Source organism: Ursus americanus, chromosome 22, assembly GCF_024610735.1.
Source record: "Ursus americanus isolate L20-20 chromosome 22, mUrsAme1.1.p, whole genome shotgun sequence".
In the NCBI taxonomy this organism is placed as follows: Eukaryota; Metazoa; Chordata; class Mammalia; order Carnivora; family Ursidae; genus Ursus; species Ursus americanus.
In genome coordinates this window covers 54304860-54327782 of record NC_142148.1, presented here as the reverse complement: position 1 = coordinate 54327782, position 22923 = coordinate 54304860, and positions in this window count along the sequence as shown.

The following is a 22923-nucleotide window of genomic DNA, read 5'->3' as shown; positions in this document are numbered from 1 at the left end:
GGCCCCCGAGGGGCCCATCCCAGGTTCCTATTGCCGCAACACCGGGGATAGGGGACTCCCGAGCCCCAGCGCCAGACTCACCCTCCTGCCCTACCACCCCCTGGGCCGCTAGAGGTGCCACCGGTCATTCAGGGAGGGAGAATGGCCAGGGCCCTCCAAGCCACCAGCAACTTTTGAAGTCCCCCCACACCAAAACGCTTGGGCCCACGCTCCCGCTCGCCATCACCCTTACCTTGGCCCTCCCCTCCGCTCGCCGCACAGCTGGCGGATCGGGCCTGCGAGCCTTCTGGGGGCTAACCCTAACCCTGGGTCGACCCCCTAGTGGCCCCTCCCAAGGGGCCTGGCGCCGCAACGACGGGGATTGGGAACTTCCAAGCCCCGGCGCCAGACTCACCATGCCCCCCGCTGCCACTCGGGCCGTTAGGGGCACCGCCGGTCATTCAGGGTGGGAGAATGGGCAGGGCCCTCCAAGCCCCCAGCGACCTTCGAAGGCCCCCCGCGCCAAAGAGCTTGGGACCATGCTCCCGCTCGCCATCGCCCTTACCTCAGCCTGCCCCTCCGCTCGCCGCACAGCCGGCGGATCGGGCCTCCCAGCCTCCTGGGGGCTAACCCTAACCCTAGGTAGGCCCCCTAGGGGCCCATCCCAAGGGGCATGGCGCCGCAACGCCAGGGATTGGGGACTCCCGAGCCCCAGCGCCGGACTCACCCTGCTGCCCCGCCGCACCCGGGCCCCTAGGGGAGCTGATTGTCATTCAGGGCGGGAGAACGGATAGGGCCCTCTGAGCCCCTAGAGACCTTTGAAGGCCCCCCGCAACAAAATGCTTTCGCCCACGCTCCCGCTCGCCAGCGCCCTCACTCGGCCAGCCCCTCCACTGGCCGCACAGCTGGTGGATCAGACCTGCTGGCCTCCTGGGAGCTAACCCTAACCCTAGGTCAGCCCCCGAGGGGCCAGTCCAATGGGGCCTGGTGCCACAACGCCTGGGATTGCTGACCCCTGAGCCCCAGCGCCGGACTCACCGTTCCGCCCCGCCGCCACACGGGCTGCTAGCGGCACCGTTGGTCATTCAGGGCGTGAGAACAGGCAGGGCCCTCCGAGCCCCGGGCGACCTTCGAAGGCACCCCTCAAAAAATTGCTTGCGCCCATGCTCCTGCTTGTCAGTGCCCTCACCTCGGCCCGCCCCTCTGCTCACCGCAAAGCTGGCCAATTGGGCCTGCCGGCCTCCTGGGGGCTAACCTTAACCATATTTCAGCCCACTAGGGGCCCCTCCCAAGGCACCTGGCGCCGCAACGCCAGGGATTGTGGACCCCCGAGCCCCAGCACCGGACTCACCCTGCTGCCCCGCCGCCACCCCGGTCCGCTAGGGGCACCATCGGTCATTCAGGGCGGGAGAACGGGCAGGGCCCTCTGAGCCCCCAGCGACTTTCGAAGGCCCCCCGTGCCAAAACGCTTGGGTCCATGCTCCCGCTCGCCAGCGCCCTCACCTCGGCCCGCCCCTCCGCTAGACTCACAGCCAGCGGATCGGGCCTGCCAGCCTCCTGGGGACTATCCCTATTCCTAGTTCGGCCCACTAGGGGCCCTTCCCAAGGGGCCTGGCGCAGCAATGCTGGGGATTGGGAACCCCAATCCCCAGTGCCGGACTCACCCTACTGCCCCGCTGCCACCCGGGCCGGTAGGGCGCCGCCGGTCATTCACGGCGACAGAATGGGCAAGGCCCTCCGAGCCCCCAGCAACCATCGAAGTCCCCCCACACCAAAACGTTTGGGCCCTCGCTCCCGCTCGCCAGCGCCCTCACCTCAGCCCGCCACTTCGCTCGATGCACAGCTGGCGGATAGGGCCTGCTGGCCTCCCGGGGGTTAACCCTAACGCTAGTCCGGTCCGCAAAGGGCCCCTCCCAAGGGGCCTGGTGCCGCAACGCTGGGGATTGGGGACCCCCGTGCCCCAGCGCCGGACTCACCCTGCCGCCCCGCCGCCACCCAGGCCGCTAGGGTTGCCGCCGGATATTCAAGGCTGGAAAACGGGCAGGGCCCTTCGAGCCCCCGGCGACCTTCAAAGGGACCCCGCGCCAAAACGCTTGAGCCCAGGCTCCCCCACGCCAGTGCTCTCACTTTGGCCTGCCCCTCCGCTCATCGGATAGCCGGCGGATCAGGCCCGCCGGCCTTCTGGTGGCTAAATCTAACCCTAGGTCGGCCCCCTAGGGGCCCCTCCGATGGGGCCTGGTGCCACAATGCCAGGGATTGCTGACCCCGAGCCCCAGTGCAGGACTCACCGTGCCGCCCCGCCACCACCTGGGTTGCTAGGAGCACCATCAGTCATTCAGGGTGGGAAAACGGTCAGGGCCCTCCGAGACCCTGGCGACCTTCGAAGACGCCCCGCGCCAAAACGATTGGGCCCAAGCTCCTGCTCGCCTGTGCCCTCACCTCGGACCACCCCTCCGCTCGCCGCATAGCTGGCGGATCGGGCCTGTGGGCCTCCTGGGGGCTAACTTAACCCGAGGTTGGCCTCCAAATGGCCCTTCCCAAGGTCCTGGCGCCGCACCGCCGGGCACTGGGGACCCCCAAGACCCAGGGCCGGACTCACCCTGCCGCCCCGCTGCCACCAGTGCCGCGAGGGGCGCCGTCGGTCATTCAGGGAGGGAGAAAGGGCAGGACCCTCTGAGCCCCTGGCGACCTTCGAAGGACCCTCACTCTGAAACTTTGGGCCCACGTTCCCGCTCGCCAACGTCCTCATCTCAACCCGCCCCTCTGCTCGCTGCACAGCCAGCAGATTGGGCTTACTGGCCTCCTGGGGGTAAACCTAACCCTAGGTCGGCACCCGAGGGGGCCCTCCCAAGAGGCCTGGGGCTGCAACACCGGGGATTGGTGACCCCCGAGCCGCAGCACCGGATTCACTTTGCTGCTCCAACACCACCGGGGCCGCTAGGGGCCCCTATGGTCATTTAGGGCGGGAGAACAGGCATGGGCCTCCGAGTCCCCGGCGACCTTCGAAAGCCCCCCCAGGCAAAATGCTTCAGCCAACACTTCCGTTCGCCAGTGCCCTCACCTCGGTCCGCCCCTCTAATCGCCGCACAGCCAGCGGATCGGATCTGCCGGCCTCCTGGGGGCTAACAGTAATGCTTGGTCGGCCCCCTAGAGCCCTTCCGAAGGGGCCTGGCACCCCAACGCCGAGGACAGGGAACCCCGAGCCTCAGCGCCAGACTCACCCTACCGCCCCTCCTCTAACCGGGCGGCTAGGGTAGCTGCCTGTCATTCAGGGCGGAAGAACGTGCACGGCACTTCGAGCACCCGGCGACCTTCGAAGGACCCCCCCCCCCGTGAAAACTCCTGGGCCCATGCTGCTGCTTGCCAGTGGCCTAAACTCCGCCCAACACTCCGCTCGCCGCACAGCAGGCGAATCGGGCCTGCTGGCCTCCTGGGGGCTAACCCTAACCCTAGGTCCGTTCCCAAGAGGCCTGGCACCGCAACGCTGGGGATTGGGTACCCCCGAGCCCCAGAGCCGGACTCAACTTGCTGCCCCCAGGCCACCTGGGCCACTAGGGTCGCCGCCGGTCATTCAGGGCAGGAGAACGGGCAGGGCCCTCCGAGCCACTGGTGACCTTCGAAGGCCCCCGTGCCAAAATGCCTGGGCCCACGCTCCTGCTCGCCAGCACCCTCACCTCGGCCTGCCCCTCTACATGCCACACAGCCGGCGGATTGGGCCTGCCGGCCTCCTGGGGACTTACACTAACCCTAGGTCGGCCCCCGAGGGGACACTCTCAAGGGGCCTGGGACCACAATGCCGGGTTGGGGACCCCCGAGCCCCAGCGCCGGACTCACCCTGCTGCCCCACCGCCACCGGGGCTGCTTGGGGCACCGCCGGTCATTCAGGGTGGGAGAACGGGCAGGGCCTTCCGAGACTTCGGCGACCTTCGAAGGCCCCGCACGCCAACACGCTTGGGCCCACGCTCCCGCTCAAAGCGCCCTCACCTCGGGCCGCCCTTCCACTCACCGCACAGCGGGTGGATCAGGCCTGCTGGCATCCTGGGTGCTAACCCTAAACCTAGGTCGACCCCCCACGGGCCCCTCCTAAGTGGCCTTGCACCGAAACGCCGGGGATTGAGGACCCAAGAAACCCAGCGTCGGAATCACCGTGCCTCCCCATCGCCACCCAGGCTGCTATGGGCGCCATCGGACTTTCAGGACGGGAGGATGGGCAGGGCCCTCCGAGCCCCCTGCGACATTCGAAGTCCCCCTGCCCCAAAACGCTTAGGCCCATGCTCCTTCTCGCCAGCGACCTCACCTCGGCCCGCGCCTCCCCTCGCAGCACAGCCGGCGGATCGGGCCTGCTGGCCTCCTGGGGGTTAACCCTAACCATAGGTCAGCCCACGAGGGCCCCTCCCAAGGGGCTTGGCGCCACAACGTGGGGATTGGGGACCTCCGATCCCCTGCGCTGGACTCAACATGTCGCCCCACCTCCACCCTGGCCGATAGGGGCGCCGCCAGTCATTCAGGGCTGGAGAACGGACAGGGCCCTCAGAGCACCCGGAGACCTTCGAAGGCTCCCTGCACCAAAACGCTTGGACCCATGCTCCCGCTCGCCAGCAGCCTCACCTCAGCCCGCCCCTCCGCACGCCACACAGCCAGCTTATCTGGCCTTTCGGCCTCCTGGGAGCTAACCCAAACCATACGTCAGCCCCCGAGGGGCCCCTCCCAAGGGGCCTGGCACCGCCACGCCGGGGCTTGGGGACCCCCGAGCACCAGCACAAGACACACCCTGCCACTTCGCCGTGACCCGGCCCGCTAGGAGCACCGTGCTCATTCATGGCGGGAGAACGGGCGGGGGCCTCCAAGCCACCAGCGACCTTCGAAGCCCCCCCGTAACAAAACGCTTGTGCCCACGCTCCCGATGGCCAGCGCCCTCACCTCGGCCCACCACTCCGCTTGCCGCACAGCTGGCGGATCGGGTCTGCCAGCCTCCTTTGGGCTAATCCTACCCTAGATCAGCCCCTGAGGGACCACTCCCAAGTGCCCGGCGCCGCCACGCCGGGGATTGGGGACCCCCCCCCCAGTGCTGGACTCACCTTGCCGCCCCGTCGCCAACCGGGCAGCTACGGGCGCCGCCGGTCATTCAGGGCAGGAGAACGAGCAGCATCCTCCGAGCCTCTGGCGACTACGAAGGCCATCCTCGCCAAAATGCTTGGGCTGACGCTCCCAGTCGCCAGCACCCTCACCTCAGCAAGCCACTTCAATAGCCACAGAGCTGGCGGATCGGGCCTGCCTCCCTCCTGGGGGCTAACCCTCACCCAAGCTGGGCCCCAGAGGGACCCCTCCCAAGGGGACTGGCACCGCAGCGCCAGGGATTGGGGAAGCCGAGCCCCGACTGCGGTCTCACCGTGCCCCCGCACCACCACCCGGGCTGCTAGGGGCGCCCCCGGTCATTCAGGGGGGCAGAACTTGCAGGGCCCTCCAAGCCCCTGGTGACCTTTGAAGGCTCCAGTGCCAAAACGCTTGGGCCCACACTCCCGCTCGCCAGGTCCTCACCTTGGTCTGCCCCTCCGCTTGCTGCACAGCTGGCGGATAGGGCCTGCCGGCATCCTGGGGGTTAACCCTAACCCTAGGGCGGCACCCAAGGGGCCCCTCCCAAGGGGCCTGGCACAGCAACTCCAGGGATTAGGGATCCCCAAGCCCCAAGGCCAGACTCAACATGCCGACCTGCCACCACCCAGGCTGCTAGGGGAGCCGCCGGTCATTCAGGGCGGGAGAACAAGCAGGGCCCTCCAAGGCCCTGGCGACCTTCGAAGGACCCCCACACCAAAATGCCTGGGCCCACACTCCCACTCGCCAGCGGCCTCACCTCCCCCCGCCCCTCCACTCGGCGCATAGCTGGCAGATCGGGCCTGCCGGCCTCCTGGGGTCTAACCCTAACCATAGGTCGGCCCCCGAGGTACCTGCCCAAGGGACCTGGAGCCGCAACGCCAGGGATTGGGGAACCCCGAGCCCCAGCGCCAGACTCACCCGGCCGCCCCACCACCACCCGCAATGCTAGAGGCACCGCCGGTCATTCAGTGCGGGAGAACAGGCAGGGCCCTCCGAGACCGCGGCGACATTCGAAGGCCCCCCGCACCAAAACATTTGGGCCCATGCTCCCGCTTGCCAGCCCCCTCACCTCAGCCTGCCCATCCGCTCTCCACACAGCCATCGGATCGGGCCTGTCGGGCCCCTGGGGGCTAACCCTAACACTAGGTCGCACCCGAGGGGCCCCTGCCAAGGGACCTGGCGCTGCAACACCGGGGATTGGGGACCCCCGAGCCCCAGCGCCGGACTCACACTGCTGCCCCTCTGCAACCCGGGCCGCTAGGTGCGCCGTCGGGCATTCAGTGCGGTAGAACGGAAGAACGCTCTGAGCCCCCGGCGACTTTCGATTGCCCCCCACGCCAAAACGCTTGGGCCCACGCTTCCGCTCAACAGCGCCCTCACCTCGGCCCGCCCCTCTGCTCGCCACACAGCTGGCAGATCGGGTCTGCCGGCCTTCTGGGGGCTAACAGTAACGCTTGGTCGGTCCCCTAGAGCCCTTCCAAAGGGGCCAGGTGCCCCAACGTGGAGGATTGGGGACCCCGAGCCCCAGCGCCCGACTCACCCTACCGCCCGGCCTCTACCCGGGCCGCTAGGGTAGCCGCCCGTCATTCAGGGCGGAAGAACGTGCAGGGCCCTCCGAGCCCCCAGCAACTTTCAAAGGCCCCCTGCACCAAAACGCTTGGGCACACGCTCCTGCTCTCCAGCGCCCTCATCTCGGCCCACCCCTCCGCTCGTTGCAGAGCGGGTGGATCGGGACTGCCGGCCTCCTGGGGGCAGACTCTAACCCTAGGTCGGCCACAGAGGGGCCCATCCCAAGGCGCCTATTGCCGCAACGCTTCGGATTGGGGACCCCGAGCCCTAGCGCCAGACTCTACCCTGCTGTCCTGCCGCAACCCGGGCCACTAGGCATGGTGCCGGTCATTCAGGGCGGGAGAACGGGCAGGGGCTTCCGAGCCCCTGGCGACCATTGAAGGCCCCCCGCGCCAAAACGCTTGGGCCCACACTCCCGCTCACCAGCGCCCACAACACAGCCTGCCCCTCCGCTCGCTGCACAGCTGGCGGATCAGGCCTGCCGGCCTCCTGGGGAAACCCTCACCTTGAGAGGCCCCCGAGGAGACACTCCCAAGAGGCCTGGCAGCACAACGTGGGGATTGGGGATCCCCGAGCCCCAGCACCAGAATCACCCTGCTGCCCCACCGGCACCCGGGCCGCTATGGGCGCGGCCGGTCTTTCAGGGCAGGAGAACGTGTAGGGCCCTCCAAGCCCCCAGAGACCTTCAAAGGCCCCCCGCGCCAAAACGCTTGGGCCTACGCTCCCGCTCGCCAGAGCCCTTACCTCAGCCCGCCCCTCCACTCACACACAACCAGCGAATCGGGTCTCCCGGACTCCAGGGGGATAACCCTAACCCTAGGTCGGCCCCCGAGGGGCCCCTCCCAAGGGGCCTGGCTGCGAAATGCCGGGGATTGGGAAACCCTGACCCCCAGCGCTGGACTCACCCTGCCGCCCCGCCACCACAGGGGCCGCTAGGGGCGCTGCAAGACATTCAGTGCGGGAGAACGGGCTGGGCCCTCCAAGTCCCATCATCATTCGAAGGCCCACCGCGCCAAAAGGCTTGGGCCCACGCTCCTGCTCCCCAGCGCCCTCACCTCGGCCCACCCCTCCGCTCATGGCACAACCGGTGGATCGGGCCTGCTGGCCTCCTGGGGGCTAACAGCCTCTGAGGAGCCCTTCCCAAGGGGCCTGGTGCCGCAGCGCCAGGGATTGGCGACCCCCGAGCCCCACCCAGGACTCACTTTGCCCACCCGCCGCCACCCGGGCTGCTAGGGGCGCCACCGGTCATTCAGGGTGGGAGAACGGGCAGGGCCCTCCAAGTCCCAGAAAACTTCTAAGGCCCCATGCGCCAAAATGCTTGGGCCCATGCTCCCACTCACGAGCGCCCTCACCTCGGCCCACCCTTCTGCTCGCCGCACAGCCAGCGGATAGGGCCTGCCAGCCTCCTGGGGGCTAACCCTAACCCTAGGTTGGACCCCGATAGTAACCTCCCAAGGGGCCTGGCGCAGCAACGCCAGGGATTGGGGACCCCCGAGCCCTGGCGCCGTTTTCACCATGCTGCCCTGCCACCACCCGGGCCTCTAAGGGTATCTGGCCATTCAGGGCAGGAGAACCTGCAGGGCCCTTGAATCCCCCAGCAACCTTCCAAGGCCCCCGGCGCCAAAATGCTTGGGCCCACAATCCAGCTCGCCCGTGCCTTCACCTCGGCCCGGCCCTCCGCAACCACACAGCTGGCAGATCATGCCTGCCGGGCTCCTGGGTGCTAACACTAACCCTAGGACGGCCCCAGAGGGGCCCATTCCAAGGGGCCTTGCGCTGCAATGCACGGCATTGGGGACCCCCAAACCGCAGTGCCAGACTCACACTGCCACCCCGCCACCACCTGGGGCCGCTAACGAAGTTAAAAGTCCCCCAGCACCAAAACGCTGGATACCATACTCCCGCTCGCCAGCACCCTCACCTCGGCCCACTCCTCCGCTCGCCGCACAGCCGGCGCATCTGTCCTTCTGGCCTACTGGGGTCTAACCCTACCCCTAAACCCTAACGCCTAACCTTAAAATCTAAACCTTAACCTCTAATCCTAACCCTAACCCCTAACACTTACCCTAACTCTAACCCTACCCTAAACCTAAACTTAAACCCTAATCCTTAAACCCTAAACCCTAACATTAACACTAAACCCTAAACCCTAACCCCTAACCCTAATCCCGAAAAACTAAACACGAAACCCTAACCTTAACCACTAACCCCAAACCCCAAACCCTAACCCTAAACGCTAACCCTACCCCGAACCCTACCATACCCCTACCCCTACCCCTAACCCTACCCCTTCAGCTAACCCTAACCCTAACCTGTAACCTAACCCTAACCTAACCCTAACCCATACCCTAACCCGTACTCTAACCCTAACTCTAACCCGTACCCTAACACTAACCCTAACCTGTACCCTAACCCTAACCGAAACCCTAACATGTACTCTAACCTGTACCCTAACCCGTACTCTAACCTTAACCGTAAACTGTACCCTAACCCATAACTTAAACCATACCCTGAACCTAACCGTAACCCTAACAAGTACCCTAACCCGTACACTAACCTTAACCCTAAACCCTAAACCGTAACCTGTACCCTAACCCTAACCACTACCTTTACCTTAACCTTAACCCATACCCTAACCCATGCCCTATCCCATACCTAACCCTAACCTGTACCCTAAACGGTACACTAACCCATACCCTAACCCTAAACTGTACCCTAACCCTAACCCGTACCCTAACCCTAACCCGTACCCTAAACCATACCCAAATACATACGCCAACACTTACCCTAAACCGTACCCTAACCCGTACCCTAAACCGTACCCTAATGCGTACCCTAACCCGTACCCTAACCCTAACACGTACCCTAAACCTAAACCATACACCAACCCTAACCCTAACCCTAAACCCTAACCTGTACCCTAAACCCTAATCTGTACCCTAACCCATAACCTCTAACCTGTAACTCCTAAACCCAACCCTAACCGGTACCCTCTCCTTACCCTATCCATAACCCCTACAATCACCCATACCCTAACCGTAACCCATACCCTAACCTTAACCCATACCCTAATCCGTATCCTTACCCTGGGGATTGGGTACACCTAAGCCCCACCACGGGACTCAGCCTGCCACCCCTCAGGAAACCATGCCCCTTGGGGCGCCACAGAGCATCTCCTGCAGCAGAACTGGTAGGGCCCCCCTGAGCCCCCAGTGATGCTCGGTGGCCCCCTACACCCCAACCCTAAGGCCCACGCTCCTCCCGCCCCACACCTTCCCTTCAGCTTGCCACTGAGCTCGTGGAGGAGCCGGCAGATCAGGCCTGCCGGTTACCTGGGGCTTAGACCTGACCCTAGGTCGGCTGGGTAGGGCCCATCCCCTGGGGCCTGGTGACGCAGCCCCAGGGACTGGGGACACCTAAGCCCCACTGCAGGTCAAAGCCTGCAAGTCCGCAGGAAAATGTGCCCCTTGGGAGGCCGTAGAGCATTCAGGGCAGGAGAACCAGGAGGGCCCCCAGAGCCCCCGGCGAACTTCGGCAATCCCTAAACCCAACCTTGAAGCCCATACTCACCCCACGCCGCACCCTCACCTCAGCCTGCGGTGGAGCTCGCCACATAGTGGGCAGATCTGGCCTGCGGGATTCCTGGGCCCCAACCCTAACCCTAGTTCATCTGTGGAGGGGCCCCTCCCCAGGAGCCTGGAGCCGCAGCCGTGGGGATTCGGGACACCTGAGCCCCACAGCAGGACTCAGTCTGACACCCCGCAGGAAACAGTGCGCCTTGGGAGGCCATAGAGCATTCAGGGCGGGAGAACCAGGAGGGCCCTCCTGAGCCACCAGCGAACTTCAGCGGCCTCCCGCACCCCAACCCTGAGGCCCACGCTCACCCTCACCACACCCTCAACTCAGCCCGTGTAGCTCGCCATACAGCAAGCAGATCGGGCCTGAGGGGCTACTGGGGCCTAACCCTAGCCCTAGGTCGGCCGCGGGTGTGGGGGCCTCCCCAGGAGCCCTACACCGCAGCCCCAGGGATTTGGGATACCTGTGTCCCACCGCAGGACTCAGGTTGCCACCCGACAGGAAACCATGCCCCTTGGGGTTCTATGGAGCCTACAGGGCACGAGAACTTGGGGAGGCCCCCGGAGCCCGTCCCTACCTTTGGTAGCTCCCCGTTCCCCAACCCTGAGGTCCATGCTCACCCTCCCCCATGGCCTCCTCTCAGCCCTCCACAAAGCTCGCCAACGGGCTTCAGATTGTCCCTGCCGGGCTCCTGGACCCTAACCCTTACCTTAGGTTGGCCACAGAGGGGCCCCTCCCTAGGGTCCTGGCACCCCACTCTGGGGGATTGGGGACACCCAAGCCCCACCATAGGACTCAGCCTGCAGCCCACAGTAAACTGCACCATTTTGGGGAACAGAGCATTCAGGGCAAGAGAATTGGGGCACCCCCTGAGAGCCCCTTCTGGTGAACCCCGACTTTTATGGGCCTTTCCGGATGAAACCCCAAAGCTCACACTCACCCACCCTTGTGCCCTCATCTCAGTCGGCCTGGGAGTTCTCTGAGCACTGGGCAGTTCGGACCTGCTGTCTCTTGAGGCCTAACCTAACCCTGGGTCCTCTGCTGAGGGTCCCTCCCCATTTGCCTGCCTCCAAGGCACCAGGCATTGGGCTCACCTCTGCACGACTAGAGGACTCAGCCTGCCCCATAGCAGGAAACTGTCCATTTGGGGCTGCAGCAAGGATTCATAGGAAATCAGAGGGCCCCCCTCAGCCCATCCCAGGGAACCCCCACTTTCAGAGATCTCCTCGAATCCAATTAGAAGCTTCACACCGACCTTTAAACTTGCTCTCCACGGAGATCTTTTGAAATTCTCCACACTTCCAACCGATGGCATCATCCAGCTTCAGAGCCTTACCCAGCTTTAGGTCTTGAGATGGATTAAAATGGGAAGTCATTTCACAGATGACAACGTACTGGTGACCAAAAGATACATGCATAAATGCTTCATATCACTTGGCTTCAGGGAAATGCAAATCTAAACCCCTATAGATGCCATATCACACGAGGCCGAATATCTAAAAATAAGAAGACATGAAACTATACATGTTGGAGAGGATGTGGAGAAACGGGAACCCTCTTACACCCCTGTGCAAATGCAGTCCGGTACAGCTACTCTTGAAAATGGTACGGAGTTTCCTCAAGAAGTTATAAATAAAGCTACCCTATGTCCCAGCAATTGCACTACTGGGTATTTACCCCAAAGAGACAGAGGTAGTGAAGACGGGACACATGCACCACAGTGTTCATAGCAGCAATATCCATAACAGACAAACTGTGGAAGGAGTGAAGATGACCATGGATAGATGAATGGATAAAGAAGATGTGGATCATATATATAATGGAATATTACTCAGCCATCAGAAAGGATGAGTACTTACCAGCACACCGACCTGGGTGGAGCTGGAGGGTATTATGCTGAGTGGAATAAGTCAATGAAAGAAAGACAATGATCATATGCTTTCACTCCTATGTGGAATATCAGAAACAAGGAAGAAGACCATAGGGGAAAGAAAGGAAAATACAATGGGAAGTCATCAGAGAGGGAGAAAACCCATGATGGACTCTTAACTATCGCATCAAACTGATGATTGTTGGAGGAGAAGTTGGGGGGGGTAACTGGGTGAGTGGCATTAAGGAGGTCACACAATACAATGAGCACTGGGTGTTACAGACGACTGAAAAGTTATTGAAGACTACATCTGAAACTAATGATGTAGTGTAAGTTGGCTAATTGAATTTAAATTAAAGAACAAAAGACCTCAAATAAACAATCCGAAACATTTGTATGGAACCACTAACGATTCCGAACAGCCAGTGCAATGTGGAAAAGAAAAACAAAGCTGGAGGACTCACAATTTCAGATTTCATGTTATACTACAGAGCTGCAGTCATCCTAAGAAGACAGTACAGCACAAAAATAGACACAGCGACCAAAGGAACAGGATACAAGTTCAGACAGAAACCCACAATTATGTGGTCCATGAATCTTCCACAAAGCAAGCAACGATATCAAAATGGAAAAGGACAGTCTCTACAACAAATGGTATTGGGAAAACTAGACAGCTACACACAAAAGAATGAAATTAGACTGCTTTCTTACAAAATACAGACAAACACAAAACAGTTTCAAGACCTCAATATGAGACCTGAATCCATAAAAATCCTACAGGAGGGAAGACAGTAACTTCTTGACATGGACCATACCAACGTTTTTCTGGACTGTCTCCTGAGGCAAAGGAAATGAAAGCAAAAATAAACTATTGGGAATACAGCAAAATAAAAAGTTTCCACATGGCAGAAGAACAATGAAAACGTAAAAATAATAAGACAACCTACTCAAAGGGAGAACTTATTTGCAATGATCATATGCAATAAAGAGATAGTGTCCAAAACATATAGAACTGATACTACTCGACCCCAAAAAAACAAATAATCCAGTTAAAAAATAGGCAGAAGACATGGACAGACATTTCTCCAAAGAAGAAATACAAATGGCCAATAGTCCCGTGAAAAGATGTTCACCATCACCCATCATCAGGAAAATGTAAATCCAAAGGAAAATGAGGTAATACCTCAAACCTATCAGAATGGCTAACATCAAAAGCACAACAAAGAGCAGGTGTTGGGAGGATGTGGATAAAGGGGAAGACTCGCGAACTGTGGGTGGGAATGCAAACTGTGAGGGCCACCGTGGAAAACAGTATGAAGGTTCCTCAAAAAATTAAATATAGAACTACTCTACGATCCAACAATCACACTACTCGTATTTACCCAAAGAATAGGAAAACAGTAACTTCAAAGGATACGTGCACCCCTATGTTTCTTGAACCATTATTTACAATATCACAATATGGAAGCAACCCAAGTGTCTGTAGAAAAATTGACAAATGAGATGATAGATGTGTGTATTCACACACACACACACACACACACACACACACACACACACACAATGGAGTATTACTCGGCTTGAAAAAGAATGAAACCTTGCCATTTGCAGCCACATGGATGGAGCTAGAGAGTAGTATCCTAACTGAAATCAGTCACTCAGAGAAAGAAAAATCCCATACGATGTCACTCTAATGGGGAATTTAAAAAACAAACAAAAATAAATGACTAAAAGAGAAAAAGGAGACACACCAAAAAAAACTCTAAACAATAGAGAACAAACGGATGGTTACCAGAGAGGAGGTGGATAGAGGGATGAGTGAAATAGATGAAGGGGATTAAGAGGACGCTTTTCTTGATGACCACTGAGTAATATATAGAATTACTGAATCACTCTATTGTACACCTAAAACGAATGTAACACTGTATGTTAGCTCTACTGGAATTAAAATAAATTTTAAAAAAGATTTTTCTTTCAGGAACCTCTTTGAAAAAGCTTTTCCTGTACAATGTACATAAGCCCTACTTGGGAGGATTCACTCTACAATAATTATTCACTTCATGCCTAAAATTCAGATTTCACTGAGTTCTTACTGTGGATTCCAGCCCACGGGAGCCATGGTCCTTTTCTGTCCAGGCTCAGCACCTATGCATTCAAGATTGGAAGTAGAGACACATGTCACTTCACAGTCCAGAAAGCTATTATTGTTTCTATTTCAGTGTGAGAGAGTCACAGACTTTGGGACAGATTTCAGAGCAGGTTTATTATGGATCCTGGATCTCTACTTCAATGTTCATTGCCTGGATCCATTTGGCTAATAGGTTCCCTGTGGATGGGCTTGCTTCCAAGCACATACATGGAAGAAGCAAAGGTGGGTGGGCTTGGTGTGGGACAGAAGAAGACCAAAAACAGACAAGGGTCCGACCCCTCCCCTGATCCAGGAACTGCTATGGGAGAGGGTACGGGAGGTAGAATCCATGCGAAACTCCAAGGTCACCAGCTGAACACAGGAGGCACAGGTCAAGGGATCTGGAGATGCAGGGGTTGAAGGCTGCTCTGAGCTACCTCTGAGAGGAAAGGAGGGAAGGAATGAGAAGGAGACACTGCCTGCCCCTGGCCCATGCTAGCTGCCCACCACGCCAACACGCATCAGTTTATGAGCTGACACAGCCTGGGCTCAGGATGGGCTGGCTCGGGTTCCTCAATCCTCAGTGGGACAGCTGGCCCCAGGGCTCAGAGACATGCTGAGGGAGATGAGAGGGAAAGCTGCCCCACCCAGGTCATCCCCTCCTTGAGCAGACAACCCTTCAGAACTGCTAAAAAAAACCCACTAACGGGGTTGAAAGACATGCCATGGATGAACTAAGGCATAGAGATATGTAAAATAACATTCATTTTTAAGTTCAGAGCTGTCATCTCAGGAAGTGGGGAGAGCGTCCCTGAAGAAGACTGAGGGGAGGGCAGGCCATGCTGAAAAGGGAGACATGGCTCACCTGATTGGGGACCTGCAGCCCCCTTCCAGGGCAGGGCATCATCCTTGCATCACACGAGATCCAGGAAGTGTTCCGTCTGGGCCAGATGTTTGTCTCGAGAAGGCTACCCTGGCATCGGACTGCACAGGGCACCAGGCACAAGGGCCAGATGGAGGACGGACAATACCCTGGAGGCCATGGGGCAAGAGCAGAGGCACATGACCTTGAAGATGATGATGAAAAGCAGGAGGTGGCAGGATGGAGCTGGGCCAAAAGTGCCATGGGAGCAGTGCCCACAGCTACACTGACTGGGTGCCTTCTGTGCCTGGTGTGGCTGACTTCAGTGGGCTCCAGACTAGTCCTGACCACAAGTCTAGGAAGTGTGCACCACCCCCGGCCTCCTCTCCCCTTGCAGCTGCTAGGAATCACGGTCACAGACCCTGGTCAGTTTTCGTGGAAACCAAACAGTGGCTCCCCCGCACGCTGCACCTCTGGTGGTGGTCCAGTGCGACCCTCGTGCCTGGCCAGACACTGATGTCTACCTGTCTCCACACAAATCCACAGACAGGAGGGTGTCTCTGAACTCCACAGCACCTGATGAGACAGATCCACAGAACCCAACACCCAGTGGGTCACTCAGGACCTCACCTATGGTCATGGAGCTCACCATACCCTATTTCTGTCACTTCCCACAGAGAGCCTGGTTCTGATCCCCCACAATACCATACATCCTGGTTGCTGACCTGGGGTCATGCCATGAACCCACATGGCACCTTTCTTTAAGTGAAGGCTATGCCTACACCTCCTAGAAAATATTTCTAATGAAGTACAAGACCATCAGGACTATGGTGGGAATGGTAGCACACAGCCTGCATGGTAGTAGTCAGTAATTCTAACAAGGGTTATCCCCACCCCCCATCTCACAAAACCTTCCTCCATCCCCACTGAACTCATGGTCTGCACTCAGAAAACCCTCCAGGACACAAACCTTTCATCTGAATGCTCTCTTCACCTTCTGCTTCAAATCTTGTCCAACCACAATGATATGAAACTAGAAATCAGTCTCAAGAAAAAAATGGGACAGTCAAAAATAGGTGGAGATTTTTGGGGCCTGGGTGTCTCAGTCGTTAAGGATCTGCTTTCAGCTCAGGTCGTGATCCCAGGATCCTGGGATCTAGCCCCGAATCAGGCTCCTTGCTCAGTGGGAAGCCCGCTTCTCCCTCTCCCACCCCCTGCTTGTGTTCCCTCTCTCGCTGTCTCACTCTCTGGCAGATACTTAAATAATCTTAAAAAAATATGTGTAGATTTAACAACACGCTACTAAACAACCAACAGTCAAAGAAGAAATCAAAAAAGTTTTAGTAGTACCTTGACACTGATGAAAAAGACACTTACAAAAACTTATGGGATGCAGCAAAAGTAGCTTTATGGGGGACATTCATAGAAATTCAAGTCTTCATCAATCCATGAGAATGCTCTCCAAGAAACAACCTGATTTATGTGGTAAAGAATTGGAAAAAAAAACAACAAACAAAGCCCCAAATTAGTAGAAATAAGGAAATAACAAAAAGGAAGGCATAAATAAATCCAACGGAGACTAAAAAGACAAAAAAAAAAACAATGAAAATGAGAGCTGCCATTTTTTGGAAAGATAAACAAACTGACAAACTTAGCTAGACTCACCAAGAAAGACAGAGGACTCGAATACAATCAGGAAAGAAAGATAATGGATTCCTGTCTCATATCAAAATCAAAAGAATTTGTCAACCTTGGACACAACAACTTCTTGCAAGCCACGTCTCTAAAGGCAAAGGAAATAAAAGCAAAAATGAACTATTGGCACTTCATCAGGATAAAAAGCTTCTGCTTGGCAAAGCAAACGAACAACAAAACAAAAAGGCAACCTATGGAATTGAAGAAGATATCTGCAAATGATATTACAGATAAAGGGCTGGTATCCAAGATCTATAAAGAACTCCTCAAACTCGACACCCAAAAAATGGGCAGAAGACACAAAGAGATACTTCTCCAGAGAAGACATACAAATGGCCAACAGACACATGAAAAAATGCTCCACATCACTTGCCATCAGGGAAATACAAATCAAAACGACAATGAGATACCACCTTACCCCAGTTAGAATGTTTAAAATTAAGGCAGGGGGCACCTGGGTGGCACAGCGGTTAAGCCTCTGCCTTCGGCTCAGGGCGTGATTCTGGCATTATGGGATCGAGCCCCACAACAGGCTCCTCCGCTGTGAGCCTGCTTCTTCCTCTCCCACTCCCCCTGCTTGTGTTCCCTCTCTCGCTGGCTGTCTCTATCTCTGTCGAATAAATAAATAAATTCTTTAAAAAAAAAGGACGGCACATGTCATAATGAGCACTAGGTGTTATATGCAAACAATGAATCATGGAACACTACATCAAAAACAAATGAAGTAGTGTAGGGTGAATAACAATTTTAAAAAAAGAGAAAGATATGAAATCCATATAGGAAAACTGGCACAATTTGCAAATGACTTGAAATCCCGAAAGATTCCACAAAAAAAAAAAAACTGTTAGAATAAACAAATTCAAGAAACCTGCAGGATATAAAGTCAATATGCAGAGACCTGTTGTCATTATTTTTTTCAAATTTTATTTATTTATTTGACAGCGAGAGAAAAAGCACGAGCAGGGGGAGTGTCAGAAAGAGGGAAAAGCAGACCCTCGCTAAGCAGGGAGCCCAACAAGGGGCTCGATCCCAGAACTCTGGGATCATGACCTGAGATGAAGGTAGACGCTTCACTTATGGAGCCACCCAGATGACCCAACTTCTTGCATTTCTGAATACTGATGACATACTTTCGCAAAGAGAAATTAAAAAAGCAACGCAATTTACAATTCCATCAAAAAATCTAGGAATAAAAGTAACCAAGAATGAGAAAGACATAGTACACTCAACACATGGCAGAAAAGAAATGAAAAATATGTGTGTCGAAGGGGGCAGAATGTATGGGTCAAAGATTTGGAAGGCAACACAAACAAATGGTAGCATACGCGATGCTTCTTAACTGGAAGAGTTAATTATGTGAACATGTACATCGTACCCAAAGCAATTGACAGATGTGATGAAATGCCTATCTGAATTCCAGTGGCATTATTCGAGCAAATAGAAAAAAGTCCTCAAAATTGTATGGAATCACAAAAGACCCCAAATACCAAAAGGAACCTGGAAAAAGAAAGGTGCAGTCAACACACTCCTCCTGGATTTCAAGCTAGATTACAAAGCTGTTGTCATCAAAACAGGATGGTACTGGCATAAACACAGACACCAGGTCAGTGGAACAGAACAGAAAGCTCAGAAACTTACCCACACGTAGATGATCCTCACTTACGACACAGCAGCAGAAGATATGCCATGAGGGAAGGACTGTGTCTTCAGTGAGCGGTAACATGCAAACTGGACACTAAATGCAGAAGAATATAACTGGGTCACTTTCTTACACCACACACAAAATTTTTAATGGATGAATGATTTGAACATAAGACCTGAATCCATAAACCTCCAAGAAGACACAGGTACTAAGTCTCTCGACATTGGTTTTGGCAAAGAGTCTTCAGATCGCACACCAAATGCTAAAGGCAACAAAAGCAAAAATAAACAAGTGGAACAACATCAAACTGAAATCTTCCACACTGCAAAAGAAACCATCAAAAACTTAAAAGGCCACTGACCCAATACGAAAAAAATATCTGTGAATCATATGTGTGAGAAGAGGCTAATATCCAAAATACACACAACACTCATACAAATCAAAACAAAACAAAAACTATATAAAAAATGGGAGGAATATGTGAATAGATACTTTCCAAAGATGGCACACAGGTGCCAACAGAGAGAAAAAGTTGTTCGACATCACTCATCATTGTCAGGGAAACATCAGTCAAACCCACAATAGGCTATCCTCTCACAACTGTTGGAACAGCAATTGTCCCAGAGACAGACACCAGGTGGGGTCAAGGGTGTGCAGACGAGGAGACACTGTGCACTGTTGGTGCGAATGGAAATGGGTGCAGCCACTGTGACAAACGGCATGGAGGTTGCTGAAAAAATAAATACAACAACCCCATGACCCAGTAATGGCTCTACTGAGTATTGATTTGAAGAACACAAAAATGCTGCCTCAAAAAGACAGATGCACTCCCACGTTCACTGCAGCATTATTCACAAGAACCAGACATGGAAACACAGACCTTGGGGGCCTTATGCCAAGTAACTCAGACACAGAAAGACCAATACCAGATGCTCTCATGTACATTCCACGTGGAATAAACAAATACTGAACACATAGATACTGAGAGCAGATTGGTAGGTGCCAGATTCGGGGATGGGGTGGTAGAAACGGGTGAAGGTGGTCAAAGTCTCAATGTTTGAATGAGAAAATCTGACAGTCATAAAATGTTCTGTCCAGCATGGAGAATAAAACTAACCCCGCAGCATGGGGTATAGATTTCCCTGCTCTTTGAAAGTACAGGGCTTCAGAGAAACCTTGCACAGCAGAAATGGAGTCAAGAAGGAATGACCATTAATTTACAAGAACAATTAGACAGTGTGCTCAGACTCCAAAATTCCTTCTCTTTGGCTTTTCTTAGGCCTCAGCACACAAGTTTCTAATGGAGGCCCAGCATAAATGAAGATAAAGCACAGCAGAGGCTCACAGACACCATTCAAAGTGCTGCTTGCTGGATGTGGAGAGCGATTCCCAGAGGAAGGAGCTGGTTGGGGTGCACGCAGCCTCTGTCGTGCTTCTCCCCAAAACAGATGCTGAACGCGATTCTCACCGTTCACCTTTTTTCATAAGAGGGAAATCCTCTTCAGGTCTCTTCCTCTTACTGAAGCTGGATAATAACGTAGTTCTTTCAAGAAAGCCCAGTGTCATACTGTGAACGTTTAAAAAGTGGGGGATACTTGTACTTGAGCATTGCTGAGGGAGGAGATGTGAAAGGTTCTCCCAGACACAAACCTCAGCAGATCCATCGGGAAAGGCACCTTCCTCAGCATGCAGAACACGGACTACTTCTTACCCCCCGAGAAACCCTCTCCTTCCCCTTGATCAGGACAACCCACAACAGCTGGAAGTTACCCCAATTCCTCTGTTCTCCTGCTCCTAATAGCTAACCCATCAGCAAATCCTGTGAGCTCCATCTTCAAAATGGACCCAGAATAGGTCTAACCACTCCATCCAAGGCCACCTGTCTGGTCCACAGTGCCTGAGTTCCTGGAAAAGCTTCGTCATTGACCTGCCTTGCCATCTTCAACCCTCTGTCATCTGTTCTCAACACTGTAGCCAGGACGGCCCAGGGAAACAGGGTCTCATGGGGTTATAGCCCTTGAATGGCTTTCTGTCACCCTCTGTCACCTCTCTGAGCTTATGTCCTAAGCTGTCTCCTGTGGCCACAGGGCCTTCTTGCTGCTCCTGGACATACCTGGAATTCTCCTCCCCAGAGGCTTTGCACATGCTTTCCCTTCTGTTCAGAATGCTCTTGATGTGTTCTCACTCACCTTTGCAGAACACTGTATTGGAGTGACAGGGACAGAAGATGAGGATGTGTGTGTTGGGTGAGGCTGGTGGCCCAGAAGAAGGTTCTCTGCCAGCTCTCCGCCTGTGCCTCACATGTAGTCAGCCAGAACTTGCACACAGCCCTCACCTGTCACGAATCTCACCCAGGAGACCCACAGCCATCCCTGGAGCCCACCCTGCCCACACCCTGCTGCAGAATGCATTCAGCTCACCTCTGGGACCCCTGTCAGCTTTACCCAGACCTGGAACTCCCCGTCTCCTGCAAAGCTCCCGGATACCCCCTGCTCCAAAATCACACTGGCGCAAGGCTTTCATGAGAAAGCTATAACGCTAACTAATGAAAGGTTCACACCTACTTTCCCCTTCTATTGCCTTTCTCTACAACTTCTATCCTAACTGTGCAAACTGTAACATATCAGTGGAACATGAACATGCTCTGAGCCTTGAATCGTTCATTGCAGCTTTCTGAGGACTCCTTATGTGATAAGCAACTAGTGTATCCCACAACAGGGTGTTTTACAACTATCATCTATAGAATAGTACAGCGCAAATCACTACAATTTTACCTCACTCTTCATGAAGCAGAACACTTTTTCCTTTATTCTTTTACTTAAATTCCAGTTAGTTCACATGCCATGGAATATTCGCTTCAGGGGTAGGATTTAGTGATTCCTCACCTGCATACAGTACACGGTGCTCATCACAAGTGCCCTCCTTAACACCCCTCACCCATTTAACTCTTCCCCCCACACCGGTGTCCTGCAGCAACACTCAGTTTGTTCTCCAAGGTTGAGTCTATTTCCTTGTTTGCCTCTCTCATCACCCCTCAACTCTGTTCATCTATTTTCTTTCTGAAAATCCACAAGTGTGAGAGCATAGGATATTTGTCTTTCCTCACTGATTTTGCTTAGCTTAATATACTCTAGATCCATCCACATCCTTGCAAATGGTAAGATTTCATTCTTTTGGAAGCTGGGTCATATTCCTTTATACATATATGTATCCCACATCTGCTTTATCCATTCATCAGTGCATGGACGTTGGGATTCCCTCCATAGTTTGGCTACTGTGGACATTGCTGCTATAAACTTCATGGTGCATGTTCCCCCTTTGAATCTGCATTTCTGTATCCTTTGGGTAATACCTAGGAGAGCAATTGCTGGATCATGGGGTTGTTCAATGTTTAACTTTTTGAGGAACCCCCACACTGTTTCCCAGACTGGCTGCACCACTTTGCATTCCCACCAACATGATGGGAGGGTTCCACTTTAAGCAGAACATTATCTGCCGGCAATTTCATAAGAGGAAACAAAACCTCTGGGAGATGCACCCAGGGTCAGGCAAGCAGTTGCAGACTTTACCCCAAGGCTCCTGACGGCAAGCCCCTTGAAGCCACCAGCATGCCACTATCCAAAAGAATTCCCAGACTCTCCATATGACTCCACCACCAAAGAAACTACAGAGAGAATATGGCACCTCAAAATATCCAGATAATACATTTAGTAAAACTAGAAAGTCAAGCTCAACTTTTAAACAGGAACAGGCCGCTTTGGATAATTTTCAATTTTCCCTCCACCCTAACTCTTCTGATGAATAAACTAATCAAGGATGACACATCACCTTAGTCAAATGACATCATCCAAGTCTGTATCAGATGAAAAAAAGCCACCTAACTCTAGATGCTGGCCACTCAAGCATATCTTAGGCCCAACTGAATAAACACTGTTAGATGAAGGAACAAATTAGATGTTACAAACAGGCACAGAGTGAATCTCACCTTCCCTTTCTAATAAAAGAGGGTTCTTAGGAAACAGATGGTCAAAATACATGTGTAAGCAATAAATGGACAGAGGAATTGTGATCCTCTGCAATGTTCTATCAGCAGGGAAACTAAGTAATTCTTGCACCAAACCCAGAATGCTGACAGCTACTTCAATTTTACTTTGTGGCTCAACTAGAGAAAAGAGAAAAGCCCAGGAGGTTTTGGGATAATGAGAGGTTTTACCTCCAGCCCTGACATAGTTAGGGCATTTTGCCAAACATACCTGTGCTTTCTCTGAACACTGGCGTCCTGTGACAAGCTGCCTCACTGACTCCGATGCTGACGTTCAAAACCTTGGGTATCTTGGAGCCAGAGCAGAGAAGTGCTGTCAGCTGGGGAGAAGAAGTCACCTCTGACCTAAAGCCTGCACACCTGCTCCGGTTTCTGAGTGAAGTGGCAACACATACTTGTTGTTTAGCAGTAATTATCTTCATTCTCAATAGACCAATGACCTTGCCTTTTCTGGAAAGCAGAATTA